This window comes from Theropithecus gelada, chromosome 3 (assembly GCF_003255815.1).
Source record: "Theropithecus gelada isolate Dixy chromosome 3, Tgel_1.0, whole genome shotgun sequence".
NCBI lineage: Eukaryota > Metazoa > Chordata > Mammalia > Primates > Cercopithecidae > Theropithecus > Theropithecus gelada.
The window spans coordinates 143,779,738-143,805,215 of record NC_037670.1 but is presented as its reverse complement, the minus strand read 5'-3'; positions in this window follow the sequence as shown (position 1 = coordinate 143,805,215).

Sequence of the window (25,478 nt, the reverse complement as noted above, 5' to 3'; positions counted from 1 at the left end):
TTCATTGTTGCTATCATTATCAGCATTTTAGTCAAAGCCATTCAACAAGTCTCTAGAGAGTTCCAAACTTTCCCATGTTTTTCTGTCTCCTTCTGAGCCCTCTGAACTGTTCCAGCCTTTGTCTGTTACGCAGTTCCAAAGTCATTTCCATGTTTTCAGGTATCTTTTCAGCAGTGCCCCACAGTACTGGTACCAATTTACTGTATTAGTCTGTTCTCATCCTGCTGATAAAGACATACCCAAGACAGTAATTTATAAGGAAAAAGAGGTTTAATGAACTCACAGTTCCACGGGGCTGGGGAGGCCTCACAATCATGGCAGAAGGCAAGGAGGAGTATGTCACGTCTTACATGGATGGTGGCAGGCAAAGAGAGAACTTGTGTAGGGAAACTTCCCCTTATAAAATCATCAGTTCTCATGAGACTTATTCACTATCATGCGAACAGCATGGGAAAGACCAGCCCCGAGGATTCAGTTACCTCCCAGCTGTTCCCTCCAACAACATGTGGGAATTTAAGATGAGATTTTGGTGAGGATAGGGCCAAAGCACATGACCTTCCAATGTTCAATATCAACTAAGCACAAATAAATATGTTAATGTAGGAAATGAGGGACAAAAAAGCTATAAGGCATATAGAAAGTAAATAGTAAAATGAGACATAAAACTCCCTCCTTATTAGTAATAACTTTAAATATAAATGGATGAAACTCTTCAATCAAAAAACAGAGTAAAAATACAAGTATTGACTATGTGCTGTATAAAAAAGACTCATTTTAGATCTAAAGACACAAATTGATTGAAAATAAAAGGAGGGAGAAGTATATTCCATGCAAATAGTTACCAAAAGAGAACAAGGATGGTTATACTAATGTGAGAAAAAAATATACTTTAAACCAAAACAGTTAACAAGAGACAAATAAAGATATTATGTTTTGATAAAAGGTTAAATACAGGAAGATAAAAATGCCAATTATAAACTTATATGCACCTAATAGCAGACCATGAATATGTATGTAGCAATAACTGACTGAATTGAGGATAGAAATAGATAGTTCTATAGCAATAATAGAAGACTTTAATATCCCACCCTCAATATTGCATAGAATAACCAGGCAGAAAATTCATAAGGAAATAGAAGAGTTAAACAGCATAATAAGCCAAATAGATCTAACAAACACTTAAATAATCCTGTAGCCAACAACAATATAATACACATTTTTCTCAAGTGTACAAGGAACATTTTCCAGGACAGACCACAATTTAGGCCACAAATTAAGTCTCAATTGATTTAAATATATATATAATCATACAAATTATCTCCTCTAACCACAACAGAAGAATATACTTAGAAATAAAAAATATAAGGGAAAATGAAAAATTTATAAATATTTAGAAATTATTTAAAAATTATACAAACAAAATATTAAAGAAAAATCACAAGGGAAATTAGAAAATACTTCAGAGATAATTAAACTTAAAAACATAACCTACTAAAACTTTTGGGACATGACAAAATCAGTGCCAAGTGGGAAATGTATAGCTTTTAATTCTTAGAGTAAAAAAAAGAGAGAGATCACAAATCAGCAATGTAACTTTAAAATTTAAGAAAATAGTAAAAGGAAAACAAATTAAATCCACAATTAGGAAAAGTAAAGATAAGAATAAAGAATTGAGTAGAGGCAAATTAAATAGAGAGTGGAAAAAATAGAGAATATCAATGAAACCCAGAGATAATACTTCGAAAAGTTCAACAAAATTGGCAAATCATTACCCAGATGGACTAAACAAAGAGACAGAAGAATCAAGTTACAGAAAATAAAAAATAGCAGACTTAAAATCAGAAATGAAAGAGGGGAGACTATTACTTATTCCATAAAACTAAGAGGATCACGAGAGTACTATGAACAATTGTGTGCTAAAAAACTGGATAGCCTACACAAAGTAAATAAATTCCCAGAACACAAATTTTATCAAGACTAAATCATGAAGAAATAAAAAGAAAAGGAATACAACTATAAAAAGTAGGAGAATCAATTAGCAATTTAAAATGTTCTGACAAAGAAAAGTCCTGGACCTGATGTAATCACTGGTGAAGTCTACAAAATACGTAAACAAGAACAAGATATTTTCTCAAAATTTTCCAAAACAATGAAGAGGGGGGAACACGTCTTAATTTATTCTATGAGGCTAGCATTATTGTGATACCAAATACACTAAAGGAAAAAAATCAAAGTTTTTAAATAAATATTTATGCAAACTTCTCAACAAAATACTAATAAACTGAACTTAGCACAATTTAAAAGTATTATATACCATGACAATATGGGATTTATTTCCAGAATGCAAGAGGGGTTCAATACACAAAAATTGATCAACGTAATATAGCATATTAATAGAATTTTGAAAATGCACATTATACTCTAAATTGTTGCAAAGAAAGTATTTGACAAAATACACCCTCACATGGGACAAACATTCAATAAAGCAGAAGTAGAACTACCTCAATATAATAAAAGTCACATACAAAAATCTCACAATGAGCATTCTACTAAGTAATGAAACATTGAAAGTTTTTCTTCTAAGATTAGGAATAAGGCAAATATGCTCATTTTTGCCACTTCTATTCAATTCAACACTGAAAATTCTAGCCAGAGCATTTATACAAGTAAAAGAAATAAAGTCATTCAATTCGGAAAGAATGAAGTAAAATTATCTATGTTCATAGGTTATATTATCTAATATGTAGAAAACTCTTAAGCGTTACACACACACACACACACACAAACACATACATATGCACTGTTAAAAATGATATATAAACTCAGCAAAGTAGTAGAACACAAAGTCAACACACACACACACACACAAGTTACACTTCTATGCACAAACAATAAACCTTGTGAGGAGACTAAGAAAAAAATACCATTGACAATAGCATAAAAAAAACACTTGAGAATTAAACCCCGTCTCTACTAAAAATACAAAAATTAGCCAGGCTTGGTGGCAGGCTCCTGTAATCCCAGCTACTCGGGAGACTGAGGCAAGAGAATGGCTTGAACCCAATAGGTGGAGGTTGCAGTGAACCGAGATCACGCCATTGCACTCCAGCCTGGGTGACAGAGCGAGACTCTGTATGAAAAAAGAAAAAAAAAAAAAAATGTACTTAAGAATAAACTTAACCCAAGGAGGTGAAAGGCTTTTCTATCAAAAACTATGAAACACTGCTGTAATAAAGAGGACATAAATAAATGAAAACATATCTAATTTTCATGGACTGGAAGAGTTAGTATTGTTAAGTTGTCAATATTACCCAAACCAATCTATATATTTAATGTAATCTCTATTAAAATACCAATAACTTTTTTTGTAGCAATAAAAAACCCTTACTAAAATCCAAATGGAATCTCAAGAAACTCCAAAAATCCAAAACATTCCTGAAAAAGAACAAACTTGGAAAATTCACACTTTCTGATTTCAAAATTTACTACAAACTACAGTAATCAAAGCGTTGTGGTATTGGCATAAAGACACACAGAACAATAAAATGCAATGAAGAATCAATAAATAAACCCTCTCATATATTGTCAAGTAATTTTTTACAAAAGTTTCAAGATGGTTTGATGGAGAAAGAATAGGTCTATTCAACAAATGTTGCTGGGAAAAGTAGACACCCATATGCCAAAACAAACAAACAAACAAACAAACAAACAAAAAAGCCTATTTGGGTCTTTACTGAACACTACATATGTAACATAACATAAATTGAATGAAAACTTAAATGTAAGACCTGAAACTATTAAAATCTGGTAGGAAAACCTACACTAAAAGCTTCATGACATTGGATTTGGCAATAAAATTTTGGATAAGACACCAAAGGCACTAAAAGAAAAGAAAAAACTTGACAAATTGGAGTTGATGAAACTTCTTTAAAAATGTAAATCAAAAGACATCATCCAAAGAGTAAAAAGGCAACTCACAGAATGGCAGAAAACATTTGCCAATTATATATCTGATAAGGAAATAATAGCCAGAATATATGGAGATCTACTTAATCACAACAACAAAAAAATGTAAAAACCTAATTCAAAAAATAGGCAAGGGACTTGAAGTCATTTTTCTTTTTTTTTTTAACCTTTTGAATATTTATTTATTTATTATTATTATTTTTTATTATTATTATACTTTAAGTTCTAGGGTACATGTGCATAACGTGCAGGTTTGTTACATATGTATACTTGTGCTATGTTGCTGTGCTGCACCCATCAACTCGTCAGCACCCATCAACTCGTCATTTACATCAGGTATAACTCCAAATGCAATCCCTCCCCCCTCCCCCCTCCTCCCTCCCCATGATAGGCTCCTGTGTGTGATGTTCCCCTTCCCAAGTCCAAGTGATCTCATTGTTCAGTTCCCACCTATGAGTGAGAACATGCGGTGTTTGGTTTTCTGTTCTTGTGATAGTTTGCTAAGAATGATGGTTTCCAGCTGCATCCATGTCCCTACAAAGGACACAAACTCATCCTTTTTTATGGCTGCATAGTATTCCATGGTGTATATGTGCCACATTCTCTTAATCCAGTCTGTCACTGATGGACATTTGGGTTGATTCCAAGTCTTTGCTATTGTGAATAGTGCCACAATAAACATACGTGTGCATATGTCTTTATAGCAGCATGATTTATAATCCTTTGGGTATATACCCAGTAATGGGATGGCTGGGTCATATGGTACATCTAGTTCTAGATCCTTGAGGAATTGCCACACTGTTTTCCACAATGGTTGAACTCATTTACAGTCCCACCAACAGTGTAAAAGTGTTCCTATTTCTCCACATCCTCTCCAGCACCTGTTGTTTCCTGACTTTTTAATGATCGCCATTCTAACTGGTGTGAGATGGTATCTCATTGTGGTTTTGATCTGCATTTCTCTGATGGCCAGTGATGATGAGCATTTTTTCATGTGTCTGTTGGCTGTATGAATGTCTTCTTTTGAGAAATGTCTGTTCATATCCTTTGCCCACTTTTGGATAGCGTTGTTTCTTTTTTTCTTGTAAATTTGTTTGAGTTCTTTGTAGGTTCTGGATATTAGCCCTTTGTCAGATGAGTAGATTGCAAAAATTTTCTCCCATTCTGTAGGTTGCCTGTTCACTCTGATGGTAGTTTCTTTTGCTGTGCAGAAGCTCTTTAGTTTAATGAGATCCCATTTGTCAATTTTGGCTTTTGCTGCCGTTGCTTTTGGTGTTTTAGACATGAAGTCTTTGCCCATGCCTATGTCCTGAATGGTACTACCTAGGTTTTCTTCTAGGATTTTTATGGTATTAGGTCTAACATTTAAGTCTCTGATCCATCTTGAATTAATTTTCGTATAAGGAGTAAGGAAAGGATCCAATTTCAGCTTTCTACTTATGGCTAGCCAATTTTCCCAGCACCATCCAGCATATAAACAGAACCAAAGACAAGAACCACATGATTATCTCAATAGATGCAGAAAAGGCTTTCGACAAAATTCAACAGCCCTTCATGCTAAAAACGCTCAACAAATTCGGTATTGATGGAACGTATCTCAAAATAATAAGAGCTATTTATGACAAACCCACAGCCAATATCATACTGAATGGGCAAAAACTGGTAAAATTCCCTTTGAAAACTGGCACAAGACAGGGATGCCCTCTCTCACCACTCCTATTCAACATAGTGTTGGAAGTTCTGGCTAGGGCAATCAGGCAAGAGAAAGAAATAAAGCGTATTCAGTTAGGAAAAGAAGAAGTCAAATTGTCCCTCTTTGCAGATGACATGATTGTATATTTAGAAAATCCCATTGTCTGAGCCCAAAATCTCCTTAAGCTGATAAGCAACTTCAGCAAAGTCTCAGGATACAAAATTAATGTGCAAAAATCACAAGCATTCTTATACACCAGTAACAGACAGAGAGCCAAATCATGAATGAACTTCCATTCACAATTGCTTCAAAGAGAATAAAATACCTAGGAATCCAACTTACAAGGGATGTAAAGGACTTCTTCAAGGAGAACTACAAACCACTGCTCAGTGAAATAAAAGAGGACACAAACAAATGGAAGAACATACCATGCTCATGGATAGGAAGAATCAATATTGTGAAAATGGCTATACTGCCCCAGGTAATTTATAGATTCAATGCCATCCCCATCAAGCTACCAATGAGTTTCTTCACAGAATTGGAAAAAACTGCTTTAAAGTTCATATGGAACCAAAAAAGAGCCCGCATCGCCAAGACAATCCTAAGTCAAAAGAACAAAGCTGGAGGCATCACGCTACCTGACTTCAAACTATACTACAAGGCTATAGTAACCAAAACAGCATGGTACTGGTACCAAAACAGAGATATAGACCAATGGAACAGAACCGAGTCCTGAGAAATAATACCACACATCTACAGCCATCTGATCTTTGACAAACCTGAGAGAAACAAGAAATGGGGAAAGGATTCCCTATTTAATGAAGTCATTTTTCTAATGAAAAATATATAATGTCTAATAAACACATGAAAATAGGCTAAAATTCATGGATCATTAAGGAAATGCAATTGAAATTATAAAGAGAAGCCACCCATTAGGAATATATATATGTATGTATATATACACATATGTATATACATATATACATACATATATATATCCCAGAAATATGTATGTGTGTATATATATCCCAGAAAAAAATATATATATCTCTCCCAGAAAATAAAAGTTACTGGAGCATTGGTGTGGCTATGTAGTAACTGAAATCCTTGTGACCAGTTAGTGGTAATATAAAATCATACAGCAACTGTGAAAAACAGTATAATGGTTCTTCAAAAAATTTAAAATATGATCTGACAATTTCACTTCTGTGTATACACTCAAAGTATTGAAAACAGATTCTTAAGGAGATATTTGTACATCTGGGTTTATTGCAGAATTATTCACAATAGCTAAAATTTGGGGGAGGCCAATCCAAGAATCATTGACTGATAAATCGGTAAACAGAATGTGGCATATAGATACAATATTATTCATTGTATACAGTATTATTAATTGTATGTATATACTCCATTCTGTTTACCTATTCATTATTATACCCAATAATATTATTCAACTTGGAAAATAAAGGAAATTTTGACATTTGTTTCAACATGAATAAACCTTGAGTATACTGTGCTAAATGAAGTAAGAAACAAAAAAGACAAATATTATATGATTGCAATCATACAAAGTACTTGGAGTATGCAAAATCATGGAGTCAGAAAGTAGAATGGTAGTTGCCAGTGGCTGAGGAAAAAATAAACTGTAGTTCTATTGTTAATGGGTATGGAAATTTGCAAGAGGAATAGAATTCTGGAGATGGATGGTGATGATTATTGCACAACATTATGAGTGTATTTTACTCTACTGTACTGTATACTTAAAAATGGTTTAGATGGTAAATTTTACGTTATTTGTATTTTACCACAATAACAACAAAACTGGACCAAAGAAAATTATGGGCAAAATAGTTTTGCACAGAGAGAAAGTAATCCCCATGGAAGTAATATTCCTCTTTTATTCAAATGCTGTTCCATAAAAACTTCTGTAATAATGTATTCCTTACAAGAAAACTGACTTTATAACCTGCTATAAGTTTGTTAGCTATATAATCATACAGAGTTAAAGATTTCAAGTGATATTAGTGTACCCACTGCTGTTTATTTTGCTTTATATTTTCTCTGTATGTAATTATTTATAATTTTTTGTAATTTAGTTTAAAGAGAGAATGAATAACTTATTTCCAAATTGTTATACAATGGAGAAAACAAATCTGAATAGCAAACTTTGCCTTAAAGTCTTGTATAATTTTTTTTCAACATCAGCAAAACTTTTTGAGAGAATGTAGTAGTTATATAAAACATTTTATTTAATTTTACATGTAGTAGTTGCTTATTTCAGTAATTTTCATAACAACCAGTAGAAAATAAGTGCTGTCAGATACAATAGCCATCAGCTGAATTAAAGAATTTAAAGTATGACCTTTATGCTTTTTGTTCTTTTCTTTAGTCTTCTTTAAAGGAGGTCTGTTTTGATGTTCATAACGTGGTCTACTTTTACAAATTTTAACAACAATAACACAATTAAGATCAATTTAGGGCAGAAAAATATTGCCATATTAAGAGTACAGTCAAATTTCTTGTGGAGTGGGAGTATAATTACTTTAACTTTCTTACTTATAAGAGTTGCAAGAATTCCAGGAGAAGTTTTCTTGGGTGTTCTATTGAATGCCAACTTTCTGTTTCAACAATTAGAACAAAAGCAAGATGTTTAGATAATTCAGGAGTGAGAGGAGTCAGATAGTTATTCAGCCATAATGCACCTTCTAATTTTAGCCAAAAACAATGTCTTTGGAGATGATAGACCTGATATCCTATTCTGGATAAAATTAATAAATGATTCTTTACTTCTTATATCTTTGTACGTGTATTAGATTTCCTCCTTTCTCCCCAGTTTTCTACAAAATTTTAAATTAATAATGCATGCTATGGTCTGAATGTTTGCATGTCCTAAAAATTTATAAGTCGAAATCCTTACCTGTAACATGATGGTATCAGGAAGTGAGGAATTTGGAAGGTGATTAGGTAATGAAGGAAGAACTGCAATTATTGGGATAGTGCCCTCCTAGGAAGCTCAAGAGAGACCCCCTCATCCTTTCCACCATGAGAGGACACAGAGAGGGGGCACCATCTACGAACTAGAAAACAGACCCTTCCTAGACATCAAATCTGCTGGCACCTTCATCTTGGACTTGTCATCCTCCATAACTGTAAGAATTAAACATGTATTTCTTAAAATAAATGAAATAATGACTATAAGATATGAAATAACAATATTTTAATGTCCCTGAGATGTTGGGCTAACAAGAAGATATAAAGCTACTGAAAGACATGAAAGTATAATGGGATGAAATGAAAATCAATAAACATAGAGATGTAGATTTGAGATTAAATTCTGTTGCTACTTTGTTGGAACAAGCTAAATATTTGGCTAAAGGCTGTTATTTCCATATGCATAAAGAAGGGGGTCTGCAGAGGATCAAAATGATATCGGTGCACCTCAAAGTAGCAGCATTCTAGGAGTTTAGGTTGCACTATTGACATTCTTCCTTTACAGTTCTCCTTCATATTAATGATGAGACAATGAGTCAATGATTATTTTAATCATTGTTTGCATAGCAGCCTCTACTTAGGTAGATACTCAAAACCCAGATTTTGAAGTTAATTCTGACTGCTGGGATATGTTCCTCTATAAAACATTTCTTTTCAAAACCCTTTACTTTTTCCCTTCAGTTAAGTGTACTGAAAACTGTTTTACATGAAGAGAAATTATATAACACCTCAAAGTTTATGAATTTATTATTCCTAAAAGCAACCGTATAATTACCTAGCAAATGTGAAGACAAATCAAAATCTCAGCATATTTTGCAGAGATACAAGTCCAACAATAGTGAGGGTAACATTTCTTTTTAAAAATTACATTTGTATTGTTTTTCTCTTACCAAAAATTGGTCCTTTAAAAAATTTTAACAGATTTGGTCTATTACTCTACTCAGGAAAACAATTCACAGAATCCCTGTAATTTTCTTGTAAAATTAATTAGCTCTTTCAAAACTGTAGAATTCAAATGATGTTAATTTAGTAAAGGCTTGTACTCACTTCTGTGACAGATCTAAAAGCATATTTGGGATTAAAATTATTTAGAAAGTAATAATGACTAAAATAATGATCATAAATAGTGGACTAATTTCTCTATGTAATGTCTAAATGTAGAGCCTCAAAGGAGTGTCATTGCAGAAAACTGACCATTTGAGGCAAAAACTCGTATACTTCCACCCCCCTTCTTATGTGGTTTGTTTTTCTCTGGTCTATGGCAAAGCACTTGTTAATGTATTCAGAAACATTGTGCTAGGTCTCAAAGGACAGGCCGGTGTAGGCACTGAGCAAAAATGAATAGTTAAAGCAACACAAGTGACTCTACATTTTTCTAAATATTATATGTTTTCTCTTTTTTCTGATATACTTCTAGAATTGAATCAATCTCATAAATCTCACATTTTCTGTAATTTTTCTATTTTTCTATATTTTTCATCCTTTTAGCTCTGCATGCTTGCACTTTTCTACTCCTTTATATAATATATATATATGTCTTCCAACCTCTCTGTATACATATATACAGAGTGTTTATTTTGTGTGTATATATATACACACACATATGCACACACACACACATATATATACCTACAGATGTGTGTGTATGCATGTATATCATGTATATATAAAGAGAGAGAGGTTGGGAGACATATATATAAAGATATATTTATATAGGTTATATATAAAATATATACTTCCAAATATATATGAGTATAGGTTATATGAATATATATATATATATTTATACATAACCTCTACTATAACCCCAGCCTATATTGGCAGACATATCGTATATATAAACTGTATTAATCTGCTTTAATATTGTTGTAAAGACATACCCAAGACTGGGTAATTTATAAAGAGAAAAGGTTTAATTAACTCACAGTTCAGCATGGCTAGGGTAGCCTCAGGAACCTTACACTCATGGCAGAAGACAAAGGGGAAGCAAGGTGCCTTCTTCACATATTTGATATTGCGTCTTTTCTCAAGAACCTGAGATATATAACTATCAAAACAGATAGAACCCAGATCTCCCAGTCTCTTCAGAAGGGTGGGAACCTAATTTCAATAAGTGGCAATTAAAAAATACGGATATACTATTCACATTGACCATCCTTCTCCTTAATGTCTTCCACTACTTTTCCACTAACTAACCACAGCTTTTGAAAACTCTCTACCTTTTGTTACAGTGAAGTTGATTTTCAGTCTTTCTCTGATTGCAGTAGTCCTGAATGTCAAGTTTTCTGTTCCTTTAACCTGCCTAGTACAGTATTTCTTTGACATTTATATCATACTTGCAAACACCAAGCTAAATACTGTGCACGCTCTATCTACTCTCCACCTCCTCTATCTCCTCTAACCAATCAACGCTTGTCCGGTCAATGTAGCCTCTTGCAAGACTCAAATGTGTCTTCTCTTTCTCATGCCTATTGTCATTGTCTTAGTTCAGACTGTACCATTTCTATCTAGAGGGCTGAAAAAAACGTTTGCAATTTTTTTTAACTTCCAGTTTATCACTCTTAAAAACAATTTTATGGCCTCAGACAAAACAAAATCTCATCTTTTCACTCCTGTTCTCAATATCTCTGAGGACTCCAATGCATGATGTGTAAAGCCAAGAGGCATAAGAATGGTGTGGCAGTTTATACTCTGTCACTTGTTTACATTGGACTATATTTCCTGGAATCCCCATTCACCACATGGTTCTCTGCTAGAGTTGACCAAAAGTTAACGTTGAACAGAATTTGGAAAACAGAAGCAGAACAGTAGCCAGCAAGTGGGGTAACAGGCACTCCTTCCTGAAGGTCATCATATTAGGTATGTGTACATATAGACACAGTAGTACTGTTCTTATTCTTGTCCTTTGTCTTCTCCATTCCATGACAGCTCTCCTTACCAGTTGTCAGCCCTGCTGAACAACAGCAGCTAGCAGTTATCCAGATATGATAACTTTCTAATAGCCCTCTGCACCAGCCTCAATTCATGGTCTTACTCTGGCAGCTGAACATGGCTGTCTTTCCAGAATTCCCTGCAAGTTCAGACATGCCCACACGTGTCAGTGTTTCTGAAATAGTTGCTAACTTTACAATTATTCTCCAAGTTATCTTTCTTGATTGTTACCACCCCAGTTGTTTTTCTTTTTTTCTGCAACTTGGTGAGGCCTATTACTAAAATAATCACATTGTTTCTGTTTTTCTAATTGAATCCTGACTGATAAAGTTGGCTCTAGGCCCCTCACAACCTTGTCTCTATTTACTTTTCCAACTTCATACATATTACAATTGTCTTTGTGGTTCTGTTTACACTTCTCTCTCCACCTATAATTGTGAAAATGCTCCTTTTTCTCATATTTGCTTATTGGAATTCCATACATCTTTCACGGCACCAATTTATACACCACTTTCATGAAGATTTCTAAATGCTCCAGCCATTAACATTGTCTAAATATTGTCCATTTACAGTCTGCATTTGTAACTTGCTTCTGCTTTCATTGCAGTGTATCTAGAAACAGGTAAGACATTGCCTGTTCAATAATTTAATTCCTTAATAATTAAATATTTGAAACAACAGCATTGGTATCTTTTTTGTAAGCAAAGTTTGTTTAATTGTGATTATTCCACTAATATTCAGTACAATACAGGCCTAATACCTAATTTTACATCTCTTTATCATTATATCATGAAGAACACTTTTTATTAGAAATTTATTACAAATTCATTTATTAAATGTGTTACAAATTACAAATAATTTATAAGTTTCTGAATTTAATGATAATTTTTTTCTTTTGAATATAATACTATATATACACATACTTTGTGGAATACACTGTTTTATATTATTCTGTTATGGTCATTTCTGTCTGTGACTGATCCTCCCTAGTAAAGTATTTTGTACATATATGTATTTGAGACAGGGTTTCACTCCCTCACCTAGGCTGGAGTGAAGTGGTGCAATGATGGCTCACTGCAACCTCAACCTCTCGGACTCAAGTGATTCTCTCACCTCAGCCTCCCAAGTAGGTGAGACTACAGGCCTGTGCCACCAAGCCCGGCTAATTTTTGTATTTTTTGTCAAGATGGGGTTTTGTCATTTTGCCGAGACTGATTTCCAACTCCTGGGCTCAAGCGATCCTCCCAAGGCTCCTTGGCATCCCAAAGTGCTGGCGTTACAGATGTGAGCTACCATACCCGGTCCTAGAGTATTATATTTGAATCAGACAATTATATTTACTCAAAAAACTTCTCGAATATCTTAAATGTTCACAACATGTACTGATGTATGTGCCTTATATAGCTTATTTCAATCATCGTGCTAAAATTAGATAATTAAGTGTCAGAAGACTGCGAACACACTAAACCTTCAGCTGATTACAAATTTTCAAATATTTTGTTCTGTTTTGCCTGAGGTATCAACTGCTCAGAAATTAAAATTAACCAGTTGTCAGATTCTGAGCTCATCTATGGCTAGCACACACGCATCTTGGTACAAAAGCTTTAATATGGATAATTTTGTTTTGACACTTTACCGGTAAACATTTGTGATGCTTTATTTCCTACTTCATCTTTAGGTAACAGATGTTGTCAATTGATTTTTTTTAAAAACGATTTCACCAGGTGTGATTTTGTGGGTGGGCTGCTCAGATATTGTGTTTTGGCTCAGTGGCTTCATAATTTCTTTCTTTCTTTCTTTTCTTTTCTTTTTTTTTTTTTGAGACGGAGTTTTGCTCTTTTTTTCCAGGCTGGAGTGCAATGGGGAGATATCGGCTCACCACTACCTCTGCCTCCCGGGTTCAAGCGATTCTCCTACCTCAGCCTCCCAAGTAGATGGGATTACAGGCATGCAGCACGACGCCCGGCTAATTTTTCGTATTTTTAGTAGAGATGAGGTTTCTCCATGTTGGTCAGGCTGGTCTTGAACTCCCAACTTCAGGTGATCTGCCCGCCTCGGCCTCCCAAAATGCTGGGATTACAGGAGTGAGCTACTACACCCAGCCCATACATTTTTATTAAATGTGTTTTCACAAAAATCATGCCCTTGATTTTAAATATATTGAATTGAGGCTAAATATATTTATTGATAGTTAAGTAAAAGTAGGAATAAAACCAGTTTGGGAATGATAAAAGACAGAGAAGAAGAGGGAAAAAATATTTTGTATTAGTGATCACCAACCTGTGAACTTTCGATACCTTGAAAGCTATGAGCTTGTTGTAAGTGATCTGTTAAATTCAAGCATTCATCAAGTATCATGGTAGTTGCGTTTGAATAACATTTCAGTTGCATATATGAGTTTTTCAAAGTATATAAATATTCTGATTGACAATATGCAAATAAATTGAAATATAACTTTGTTACAATATTTTTGTGTAATATGTTTTCTCCACATACAATTGCTGAAAGTAAAATTATCTTGTGCAAGTCTATACAAAGCTTACCCATAAAATGTGTTCTTGTTCTCAAATCGGTTAGAAACTACTGCCTTACACAATTAAAGTACATATGGTATGTTTTTCATGGTTTGTCCAACTGGGTAATATCTGCAGATTAAGGGCTCTGAGTAACAGATTATGTGTATTTGTAACTTCTACATACAATATCATACAAACTGCTCCTTAAAATAATTACAAAGAACAATAATGCCACAACACCTTCAACATTTCCAGTTTTACCACTAACAACAGAACCCAATTATTTGAACTTAGAGAAGATGTTAAGGAAATTCAAAATCAAGACAGAAGTTTCAGGTGTGGGAATCAAATGAAAAACAGTGATAAGGCAAAGCATTCAACAGAGTATTTTTAAAGACTAAATTTTACCCCCCTAAAAAAAAAGCTTTGTTTTAGACCTAATACCAAAGTTAAAGTCAAGTTTTACCTATGTATTAAAAAGTTCTAACCAAGTATGATAGAAAGTCTGTAATATTTTATCACCTTTCCTTTTTACTCAGAGATTCTGAAACTCTAGACAGCCTGTCACAGAGAATTCGGTGAGGCTCATTGTGGGTTTTAAATTCCATGTTCTATATAATTTTCAAATACTTCTCAAGGTGATTACAATACACATAGTTGCAATACATTTAATCATAGGTGTTTGACTTTCAACAATCATGTTTCCTAAAATATTGCTTACCTAATTACATTATTTCTATTAAAAAAAAAAACTGTCAAGTTTTTGGGATATGTGTATGTCTGCATCCTAAACACAGACAGAAAATGCTTAGGCTATTACTGAAACAGGGATCTTGACATCCACTCAGCAAATGACCAGAGCTATATCACAAAAGGTCACTCAAATTCCTAATGAATGATTCATCTCCTTCCTCCATCTGTTCTGAATTTCCCCTGGCTTTCACTCTTTGGAAATCTCTACTCAGTAATTTCTGACCCTTGAGAAAATATAAATTACGGCATTTCTTTCCTGATAGAAATTTTAAAAGTGGTTCGTGAACTATGTTCCACAAGTTCTTCATAGATCATTTATATGTCTGACCCTTCAAATAATCTCAAATGTTTCCCCTTTTATCTTTTTTATATGTTGAGATTCCAGATTTTAAAAAATCACATTTATAAAGGCTTTTAAATTTTCTTTAAATTACTCTATAAATTAAATACTTTCTGATAAATATTCCAGCAACAGATTTTTAAGGAACTTGACAAGCTCAACCTAAAATTCACTTAGAAAAGTAAGTAAAAGTTGTAAGACTTTTTTTTAAGAAAAGCAAAAAGAAAGTAATTGTCTTCCCAAATATTAAAACAAGTTTGAAAATTGTAGTCATTGAAATGCCTTAAATTTGAAGCTGCAATGGGGAAATAGATCAATAAAATGAAAAAGGAATTCAATAATGGAATTTCAGTGCACAATAAATATGGCATCTCAATTAGATGGGAAAATAACAGTTTAAAATTACCTGATGTTGGACCATCTGATTTTCTATTTAGAAAAAAATATAAATAATATATCCTATATTATGATGTCATAAAAAGAATGCAAATAATAAACACATAAACCATAAATACATAAGAAGAACACCAAAGAAAATTATGTAGTGTGTTATAGCGGAAAATAATTTTTCATAACTTTCTAACAGCAAATAAATAAATGATACACTTGTCTAAATGAACATTTGTAACTTCTATAATATTCAAAACATCATGAATAAAATTCAAACATAAGCAAGCCAATAGACAAATATAACCTAAAGGGAAATATTACAATATGCAGACAATAAATTAATAGCCAAAATTTATATTACAAAATCAACAAATAAATAAAAAATATTCCACAAGGAAATAAAAGACTAGAAAAAAATGTATACGTGGGGATGATAGACATGTGAAAATGTGTTCAACCTCCCTCCCTATCAATCAATTAAAGCATCAGCAGGTATAAATCTTCATCCATTTAATGTATTGAACATATATCTTGGGCACCTTTTCACTTTCCCTGTACCACCTCATTCTTTCTCTCTGGACAATAAATGGTTATTGATAATTCTCAAAGGAAAATTTTTATCTTCCAGCCTCCAGGATCCAAACTAAGCAAATCTTGGTTGAGTCTTTCAGCTTTCAGACTCAGAGAAAATGCTGCACTGAGGTCCCTGAGATTTTGCTTCCAGAATGCCTGCCAAGGAACAAGCTAACACAAACTGTAAGTTACTGAGAATTAGCTCCTGGAGGGGAGAACCTTAGCAAGTAGAGAAATAGGGGGGGGGGAAACTATGGATAAATTTGTTTGTTCTCCCCTCTGGGCACTATCACAAGGTGCAGTTCATGTTTGCAAACCTTCCGAGTGTATCAGCTGAAAGGTATTTATTTATTTATTTAGCGGCTAGTTGTAAAGAGGAGTCAGGCTGCTAATGATTGATGTTGTGTTGCTTTGCCTCTCTTCTCTTCTGTGTTTCCACCCAGCACCTACCTCCCTTTCCCAGGCACTTTTATTATTTATAAAATAAGTTATTTATTCTATAAGTTATTTATAAAATAAGTTAGTTATTCTAACTTCCCATGGTTTATCCATAACAAATAAAATGTCACCATTTTAATCTCTTATTCAGGCTTTGCTTTTGCAGGACCCAAACTAAGGCAGATAATATCAAGTTTCCCTGAGTGGGTAAGAAAACAATTTTCTGACACTGCTATAAATCTGCTCTTTCTACAAAGTTTTGTTCTTAGATCACCTTTTAGGAACATAAATCTCTAAGCTATTGTTGTCGAGATATATTAAAATTAAAATAATTTATGCTGTAATTCCTCTATTGAATATGTACCCCAGAAAGACAAGTATATGTGTACAAAGGTGGCCATATTTACAAATGCTTGTTGCTGATTGTTCATAACAGATAAAAATGGAAATAATCTAAAAACCCATTTGAAAGAAGTCAATTATTATTGATATATATTCTTTATTCCATTTATATGAAGTTTGAAATATGTCAATAGTATAGTGCCAGAAAGCAAATAAGTGGTTGTCAGGGGTAAGAGATGAGAAGTGACCTTGATTGTCAAAAAGCACATAAAAATGTGGGGGTTAATGGAAATATTCTCTATCATGTTCGTGTTGGTGTTTCTATTATTATACACACAGCTCATGAAATCATTGAAAATTGGAGGATTTGCGTGTAAATTATATTTTACTAAAGCTGATTGAAAACTGAAGGAGAGAATGGTGATGATGAATATGTAGCATCTTGCTAATTCATGTTGTTGGTTTTAATCTCACTAAGAATAAACGCTCCAACTCTTCTCTATGACATTTAGAATCAATACTAATATTGCTAAGTAGTTGTCTTAGACTGTTCATGCTACTGTAACAAAATACCTTGGACTAGGTAATTTATAAGTAAGAGAAATTAATTTTCTCTATGTTCTGGAAAATAGACAGTCCAATATTAAGGGGCTGGCAAAGTTGATGTCAACAGAACTGTCAGCAGTTCTTATACTGTTCCTTCCTGCTGTGTCCTTATGTGGTGGAAGGCAAGAGGGCAAAATGGCCTAATTAAATCCCTCCAGTTCTTTCATAAGGTCATTGATCCATTCATGAGGGTAAAGCCCACCTAACTTAATCACTTCACAGAAGGCCCCAGTGCTTTACAGTATCACATTAAGTCTTATATTTCAATCTAAGAATTTTGGAAAAATACATGCATTCAAACCATAGCAGTAGCTTTTTCTATTTATTGTGTTGTTCTATTTCTACATCTCAAGGCAAGAAATGTGAAGCCAAATATTTTATTTTCACAAACTTTTCTACAGAGAATAATATCCACTTTTACTGGTTGTTTTATATAGTTGGTAATTAAGAGGAGAATAATAAATGGAAAGTATGAAGGGTAAGTAGCAACAGGGTATCTTTATATTGTAAAGGTGCCTCCTTAGAACTCCACTAAAGGTCTATAAAGTAATCCTTCAAAAAAATACACCTAAAAATTATACAACAACAAAAAACAAAACTGGTAACCAAATGGCTTCATGATTGAGAGCTCAGTTGCAGTTGTCCTCTGATGGCCAGGGGTGATGGTAAGACATGGTTTTATAGAACTAGGTTCACTATGCTCAACCAATCTACCTGTATGCCACTTTCTCTTTTTCAAATATGCATTTTATATCAACATACCTAACAGTCAGCAGAATATCCACACTAATCCTTTGATTCCAAGATATGAGTAATTATAGTAGAAAGTAAAATGGAAGAGTTCCCTGATTCCCCTGGCAGGAAATGTGACAGGGTGTGGCTCGCCTGTTCAGTCGCCTGGCTGCTCAAACCCCCTGCAAGAGGCGGAGCACACAGACTGGCAGGTGAAGGAGCCCTGGTGGGCGCATGTTACAGTGTGCCCTTTAGCTTTGCCATTTGAGGATGGCTTGAGTATTAATCAGCTCAATTAACCCTCTGCCTTTCTGCAAGGGCAGAGGGCCAGTGTGACAGCTGTCTGGATCCTGAGCTTCTGTCCAGCATCCAAGAAAAATCGAGTTAACACATGGACTCCAAGGATGAATGCTAGGTTTTATTGAATGATGGAGATGGCTTTCAGCAGGATAGATGGGGAGCTGGAAGCAGGGAGATGGAGTAGGAAGCTGATTCTTCCCTGGAGTTGGAATTTCCAACAGCCGAACCCCTCACCCACTGTCCCCAGCCGAACTCCTCTGGGTGTCCAGACATCCTTCCTTTTCTCTGGTGTCCTGCCCTGCTGCTTTCTGCCACTTTCCACCACTCTCTGCTGTTCTCTGATGCTCTGTTCCTCTGCTCCTCTGGACGTTCAGCCACTTGTTTGTGTGCCTGCTAAGGTCTCAGGTTTACATAGGCACAGGATGGGGGGTATGCCAGGACAAAAAGCAACTTTTTGGGCACAAAAACAGAAATCCCATTTAGAGCCGCAGTCCCCAGGTCTGACGGTGGGGCCTTTGCCAGGGAACCACCCTCTTCTACCCAGTATTTCCCTGTCTCTTTCCTGTATTAAAAGGACAAACAAAACCCCTGATATTTGCTAGCCAGGATTTCAGCAAAGAAGATGTAGAGGAGAGATGGGCCAATTTCTTGGGATCCACTGGTCCTCCCATATAACTCCGGAAGCTGCCAGCAGACAGTGATGAACTGGCCTCTTAAAGGTGCTTGTTACATGCCAGCAGCTCAGTGATACCCCATGATGAGTGGGCACAGCTCTTTAGGATGTGGACAGCTCTTAAACTGATGCAGTTACGTAAATTTATGGGTCTGAGAATAAGGAGGTAAAAGTAATAATGAGGATACTTGAATTTTTACTTTTCAGCGTCTAACTTTTGGATAAAAAGTGGGTTCCTTGTCACTGTCTAGTCACATTTGCAATAATCTATCTGGTGTTTCTGAGAGACAGAGTGGGCAAGTGAATGGCCATGAAAAGGACAGTCACTCCTGTGTGTTAAAAATTATTCGAGACTTGAGCTACATAAGAGTCATTAAATATAATTTCAATGAAAATTGTACTTTCTGAGTTTAAGGTATTCAGACACTTGATTTAAATGTTTGCTTTGTTTTTTCTTTTTTTACAAAAAGATTAAGTTAACAAATAAAATGGTTGTAATTTTGTTTCTTGCCCATAATAAATATTTTTGTCTTAAAACATTAATATTCAGTTCTGCTTCCTTATTTAATATCAGTAAATATCATGTTATCTCACTTGCAAAAATTACGATCATGATTGTCACACTGGTGCACTACATCAGTAATTAAGAGTTCTGTAAAGAACACCATGACCTCCAAGTACTTCACATTATAATCAGTTTTCAGGACGACTAAACCCCATGAACACCAAGATCCTTTTTATCTTTAAATTTTTAATAAGCATTACACTATTCATTTTCATCTTTCACATTTTCTTGATGCACTTACTGTCAGTCCTTCTAACATAATGGCTAAAGGCTCCTGTACATATTTGTGGAGACAATAGCATGTCTAGTAATGCCTATTTAAATAAGTCACTCACTGATTTGTATTTCTAAGTATCAGGAGTCCAGACAATGGGATGTTTTTAAGTAGAAATTTGGGAACTTTTTTTCTTCCTCACATGCTGACAAGATAGTTTTTATTCTATCTGGTATCATTTGTATTTAGATTGGAACTTTTCAAAAGAAGTCTTTTTTGCGTTTTACTGAGAAAGCTATTACAATAGATTGCCTTTCCTATGATGATAAAAAATATATAATTTTCACATTCACTTAGCTTTAAAACAGCTGAATAGATTTTCCTTAATCTTAGAAGAAAATTATCTTGGGGTTGAATAGAAGCATAGAAAGCTTAAACTGAAAAAGAAATTTTAAGAAGTTTATGACCCAGATAAAGTAGAGAATTGTAAAAATAAACATTCTATAATATCATTTACCATCTCTAATATACATCCAAACATAGATGAATTTAATATATCTTTTCGTCCTCTTGTATAACATGTGCCAACCATTTATATCGAATCCTCAAACCTACATAAGCATAAAACTCCATCCAGAAAAATGTATTAAAGCAACATGGAATTAGCCATCAAGTCTAGGAAATGGTTGATGTGACATGGAACTGAAATGTATCAAAGTTATATCTACATACTAGCCTATGACTATGTGTATGTATGGAGATACCAGATCAAATCAGATACCATAGTTCCAGTGTGCTCTCATCAACCTGCCTTATAAGAAACATGATGGTCTTGTTATACTCACTGGGAAGTCAGATTCTGTCAGATAAGTTTGACAGTTTGCGCTCTAGTTCTGTCTATGCTAAGATCACTTTTCGAAGTCACTTCTTTTGCTTTTGTCCCATTCCCATGTTTATCTGTGTATGTATATTGTTTAATTTAGGGGAATATTTTTATTCATTCTAATTCAAGAGCACTGTCCATCACAGTATTCATTTCAGCTTAAATCAATGCCAAACTGTATGTAAAAATATAGATTACAAAAGAGATTTAAATAATTTGTTGTGAGGATGATATATGCTCTGAATCATTTCTCTGCATAAGGCTTTATGTAGTTGCTGGAATGGAGCCCTCAACAAGATACTTCCTAACAGAGGTTGAAACCTAGCTGAGCACTCAGATATTAAACAAATAACTAGCTTGGTCGATTTCACCCCTCACCTCTGCCTATTATTCATGTTTTAACTCTGAGTTTCCTTTCTACAAATTATGAGAAATCTAATCTTCTTTGATTATAGGTTTAACTTCCTTAGGAGTTTAATTCCCAGATATCCCTAAGACTCTAAGTGCTAATCACGGATTCTTCTGAAGAGCAGAGAATGTGGTCCTCATTCTCCACAGCTGATGCCATCAGACTGTGTGGCCACAGGTGCTCCAGTCGTTGCCTCAACCTCACAGAAGTTCCTCAGGGGGATGGACAGGAGAACAACAGAGCACTGTCTAAAATCTTTCATAGTAAGTGTGGCCTAGCATTTTCTGCCAGTTTCAACATAATCCTCTTTCTTAAAAGTCCAAAAATCACAGCTAGAATAAGCATTAAGCCCCACATCAAAGAATAGAGAACAGTACATTTCTCAAATAACCCCATGATTACAAAAGTATTTTTTTCAATCTGCTTTTAGGAAAATTATTTCTCTTTCTTGCATTTTTCAGGCAGAATGAAAATGGAGCCGGTGAAAGTAAATTAAATTTTGGGACCCCCGAACTCATGTAGCCAAAGGGAAAAATCAAGCTGGGAACTGGGTCACGCAAATCTGCCTTCTCCATTTGGTTCCTAAGTAAGATGGCTACAAGATGAAAAGCTACATGCCTCCCCCATATTTTGCCTACAAGGAAATTCCTGAGGAGCTGCAAGATCTTTTAAGGTGTTTCTGTTAAAATTTCAACATGCCAATGCAAATTGATAGCTTATCTTTACAGGTGCCGTTACCCATGGCTCACCAGACACAAATGCATATCTGATTATTCCCTTACTCCATTTTTGCCTGTGTTATCATATGTAAAATGCAGATTCCCTGCATTTTTCCTCTGCCCCATTTGTCTAGGTCATCTTATGGAAAAAAAAATGCAGATTCACTGAGGCAGACAAAGGCATGAATAATTATTTTTCCCTAACTCCCTGTTACATGCAAATTGTGTACTTCTCAATACCCCGCCTTTTCCCCTTTAAATTTGGAGCCCTCAAAATCATCTTCAGAGAAAGGCATAGACCTGTCTTCTGGGTGGGTGTCTTTAATTTTGGCAAATAAATCTCCTAAAATGATTGAAACTTGCCTTATCATTTTTCTCCATTGACAAGCCTAGTAATACTATTTGATAGATCTTTTAAAATCAATCTGTAGGCATACATATTCAAATTTAAAACAACCCTAGTGTTTTTCTTAAAAACAATGAGTAAAGCCTTACAATTGTGAAAATAAAAGTCTATCACTGCGAGCTTCCCAAAATCAATGGAAAGCTGAAATTTACCACAAAATCCAGGATCGGGAAATTATGAAATGACCAAATAATCAAATGCTAGCAGCCTTCCAAATACCGATACTTTGTGTGTGTTAGTATGTGTGTGTAATTTCATGTATGTGTGTATATATGTGTATACATATAATATTATTCACTTTATAGTAATATATATATTTCATGTACATATCAAAATACACTTAGATATCATTATAATATGTGGTAAAAGAAAAAATGTAGTATATAATATGTGAGTCTGAGGATCTAATTTAGTGTTTCCTGAGAGAATAATATTTAAGCAATAAATCCAGGAAAGGCAAAAACATTAATAAGAGTTAACTAGGCAAAAACGAGAGTATTCTATTGAGGAAAGCTTAGCATGAAACGTTTGGACAAATATCAGTCTGGTTTATTTCAGATGTCATATATATGTGTGTTCATTTGGGACCCATCATGACTCCCAAAAAACATAATCTTGAATGCCATATTATCAAATGTTGACATCCCAAAAGATTTTTGATGCCCAAAATAAAATTCTGGAAAAAATAATTACAACTCTTTAGAAGATATTTATTTACATTTTTTAAAAGGAGATTTGAGAAACATAGAGAACATGACAGATCACTTCATAGACAACTTTACACAATAAAATAGGCAGTAATAACATACAGATTTTTGTAAGCATAAACATTCAGCTATACTAAGGATGATCTCATAAATCCAACAGGTATGAGCAGACAACTTGTGTATAAATAAATAGGTTAAAAGGGGAAATGAATAAATGCATATTACTACAGTTGAGATTTTTATGCATCCAGCTTTCTAACTGTTGTCCCCTGAAATATTGTGACAATCTCATCCTTTTTAGGAGATTAATCGAAAGTCATAATGGGTCATCATGTCATATGCAGTTGCTCAAAGAGCACAAGTCTTGAGAAATTTTATCTCAAAAATACAGATGTCTAAAAAGGGCATCTTTTCATTTACTGAAGAAGTTTCAACATTTTTATGTACACGAGCAATACTTACGCGTAGTCAATATACATAAATAAACTTTTGTATAACCAAATTAGAAAAAAATGCATAAAATGAATTAGAACTCGCTAAAGTGTCTATACAATTTAGCGCTCCAGTATTAAAAATGATGCCAAAGATAAATACATAGTATAGCAAATTGTAAAAAATAATTCTGACAATTTAAAATACTAAAAGAAGGAAAAGAAAAGAAAAAAACTAAAACAAAATTTGACATATGAAAAAGTGTGCTGCAGAGATAGATTATGGGCAATTGCTTGAAGATTGTCCAGAAGAGCTGGCTGAATTTTGTAATCATTATATGTTGAAGTCTTGCATCATGATGAATAGCTGCTTAATTTTTGTTTGTTTGCTTTGTTTTTCATTTGCTTGTTTTTAGTTTAGTTTAGTTTTATCTTTTAGGACATTGCTTTCCTCAGAGAATGCATTGATATTTATTTTCTAGGAGTCACCACCCTTTTTGAAATCCTTCAATGATTCGATATACAATAACATGAGGATTCCATATTAAATATCTTCATCTCCTGAGCCATGCTTCTATGTTGTTTTTGGTATGCAAGAATCTATACACACTCTTATACAGTTCATATACACTAACATACATATCACAAATTAGGTGGAAACAATACAGGTGATGGAACAGCAACATTGTTCCATAAGTGTCTTCTTATCTTATCAGGCACAGAACTATCAGCAAACCAGTAACTTCAACGGCTTCTTCAGGCAAATGCAGCTTTAATTCATTAGGAGTTCCTGCAATGTCAACAGCTAGAAAGCATGCCACTTCAGGCAAATCATATGTTTTTAAATTGAAGTTTTTGTTACTGCCATATCATGCTGCCAATCCGCTGATCATGATTTTCCATCAAACACAGTGGGCTGAATGGGAAAACAAACGTTATTGGTAACACCTTGACATTCACTTTTAGAAGACTTGATCACACCTAATTCCCAAACTGTCATTATAGTTTAAAGATTCAATTAAAATCCATTCTCTTCTGCAAAATCGACCAAATCTTCAAATAAGAGTGTGTAAATCAATCCACTTTTTTTCAGTCACTCATACCTAAACAAGTGGATAAGTTCTAGAATTTTTTAATCCAATGGAGGCATGAATTGTATATAGTTGATTAAAAAAACAGCGGGGACAGTTTTGAAAGTGCCATCCATTAGTCAAAGTGAAGTATGTGCTAGTTTGTCTGTGATATAATTAGTGGTAAATGTAAGAAGTGTATCTTCTTTGACAGTCAAATCCATGCTTAACCAAGAATAGTTCACCAGTGAATGTGTTTTGTAATACAAGGTGGACCACAACATTAGCAAGTGCCTTTGGTTCAGAAGATCACCGAGCTTGTCGAATTCTTTTTATTCTCTGATGAAGTGTGTTTTTTGAAGGCAAGCATGGCACTATGTGTGAAGGCAAAAACATTATACATGACTGTATAATTTTGAAGGTGAGATTTCTTGTATTGTTTTCTGTTTTTAATTCTTCCATGATTTACAAACACTCCCCATACTTACCTTTGGAGAGTGGTTGTGTTCTACACATTTTTTAAGTATATGCTATCCATTTGAAAGTCTAGTTATTGTTTGACTGTGGCAATTAAGTGATTTTTCTGCTTTCTCAGCACCAATAATAATTAGCTTTTAAACTTTTATCTTTTACCATTAAGTAGCCTCATACACTTATCATAGCTATTTTTTTTTTTTTTATGAGGGAACAATTTCACAGATCCTTTCACCGTGTTTTAAGAAACACAGTAAAAAAGAATGACACTTGGCTTTCCCAGTGCAAAATTGTTATTAGTCAGGATTCTCCAGGGGGACAGAACCAATAGGATATATATATATACATCCTCATAT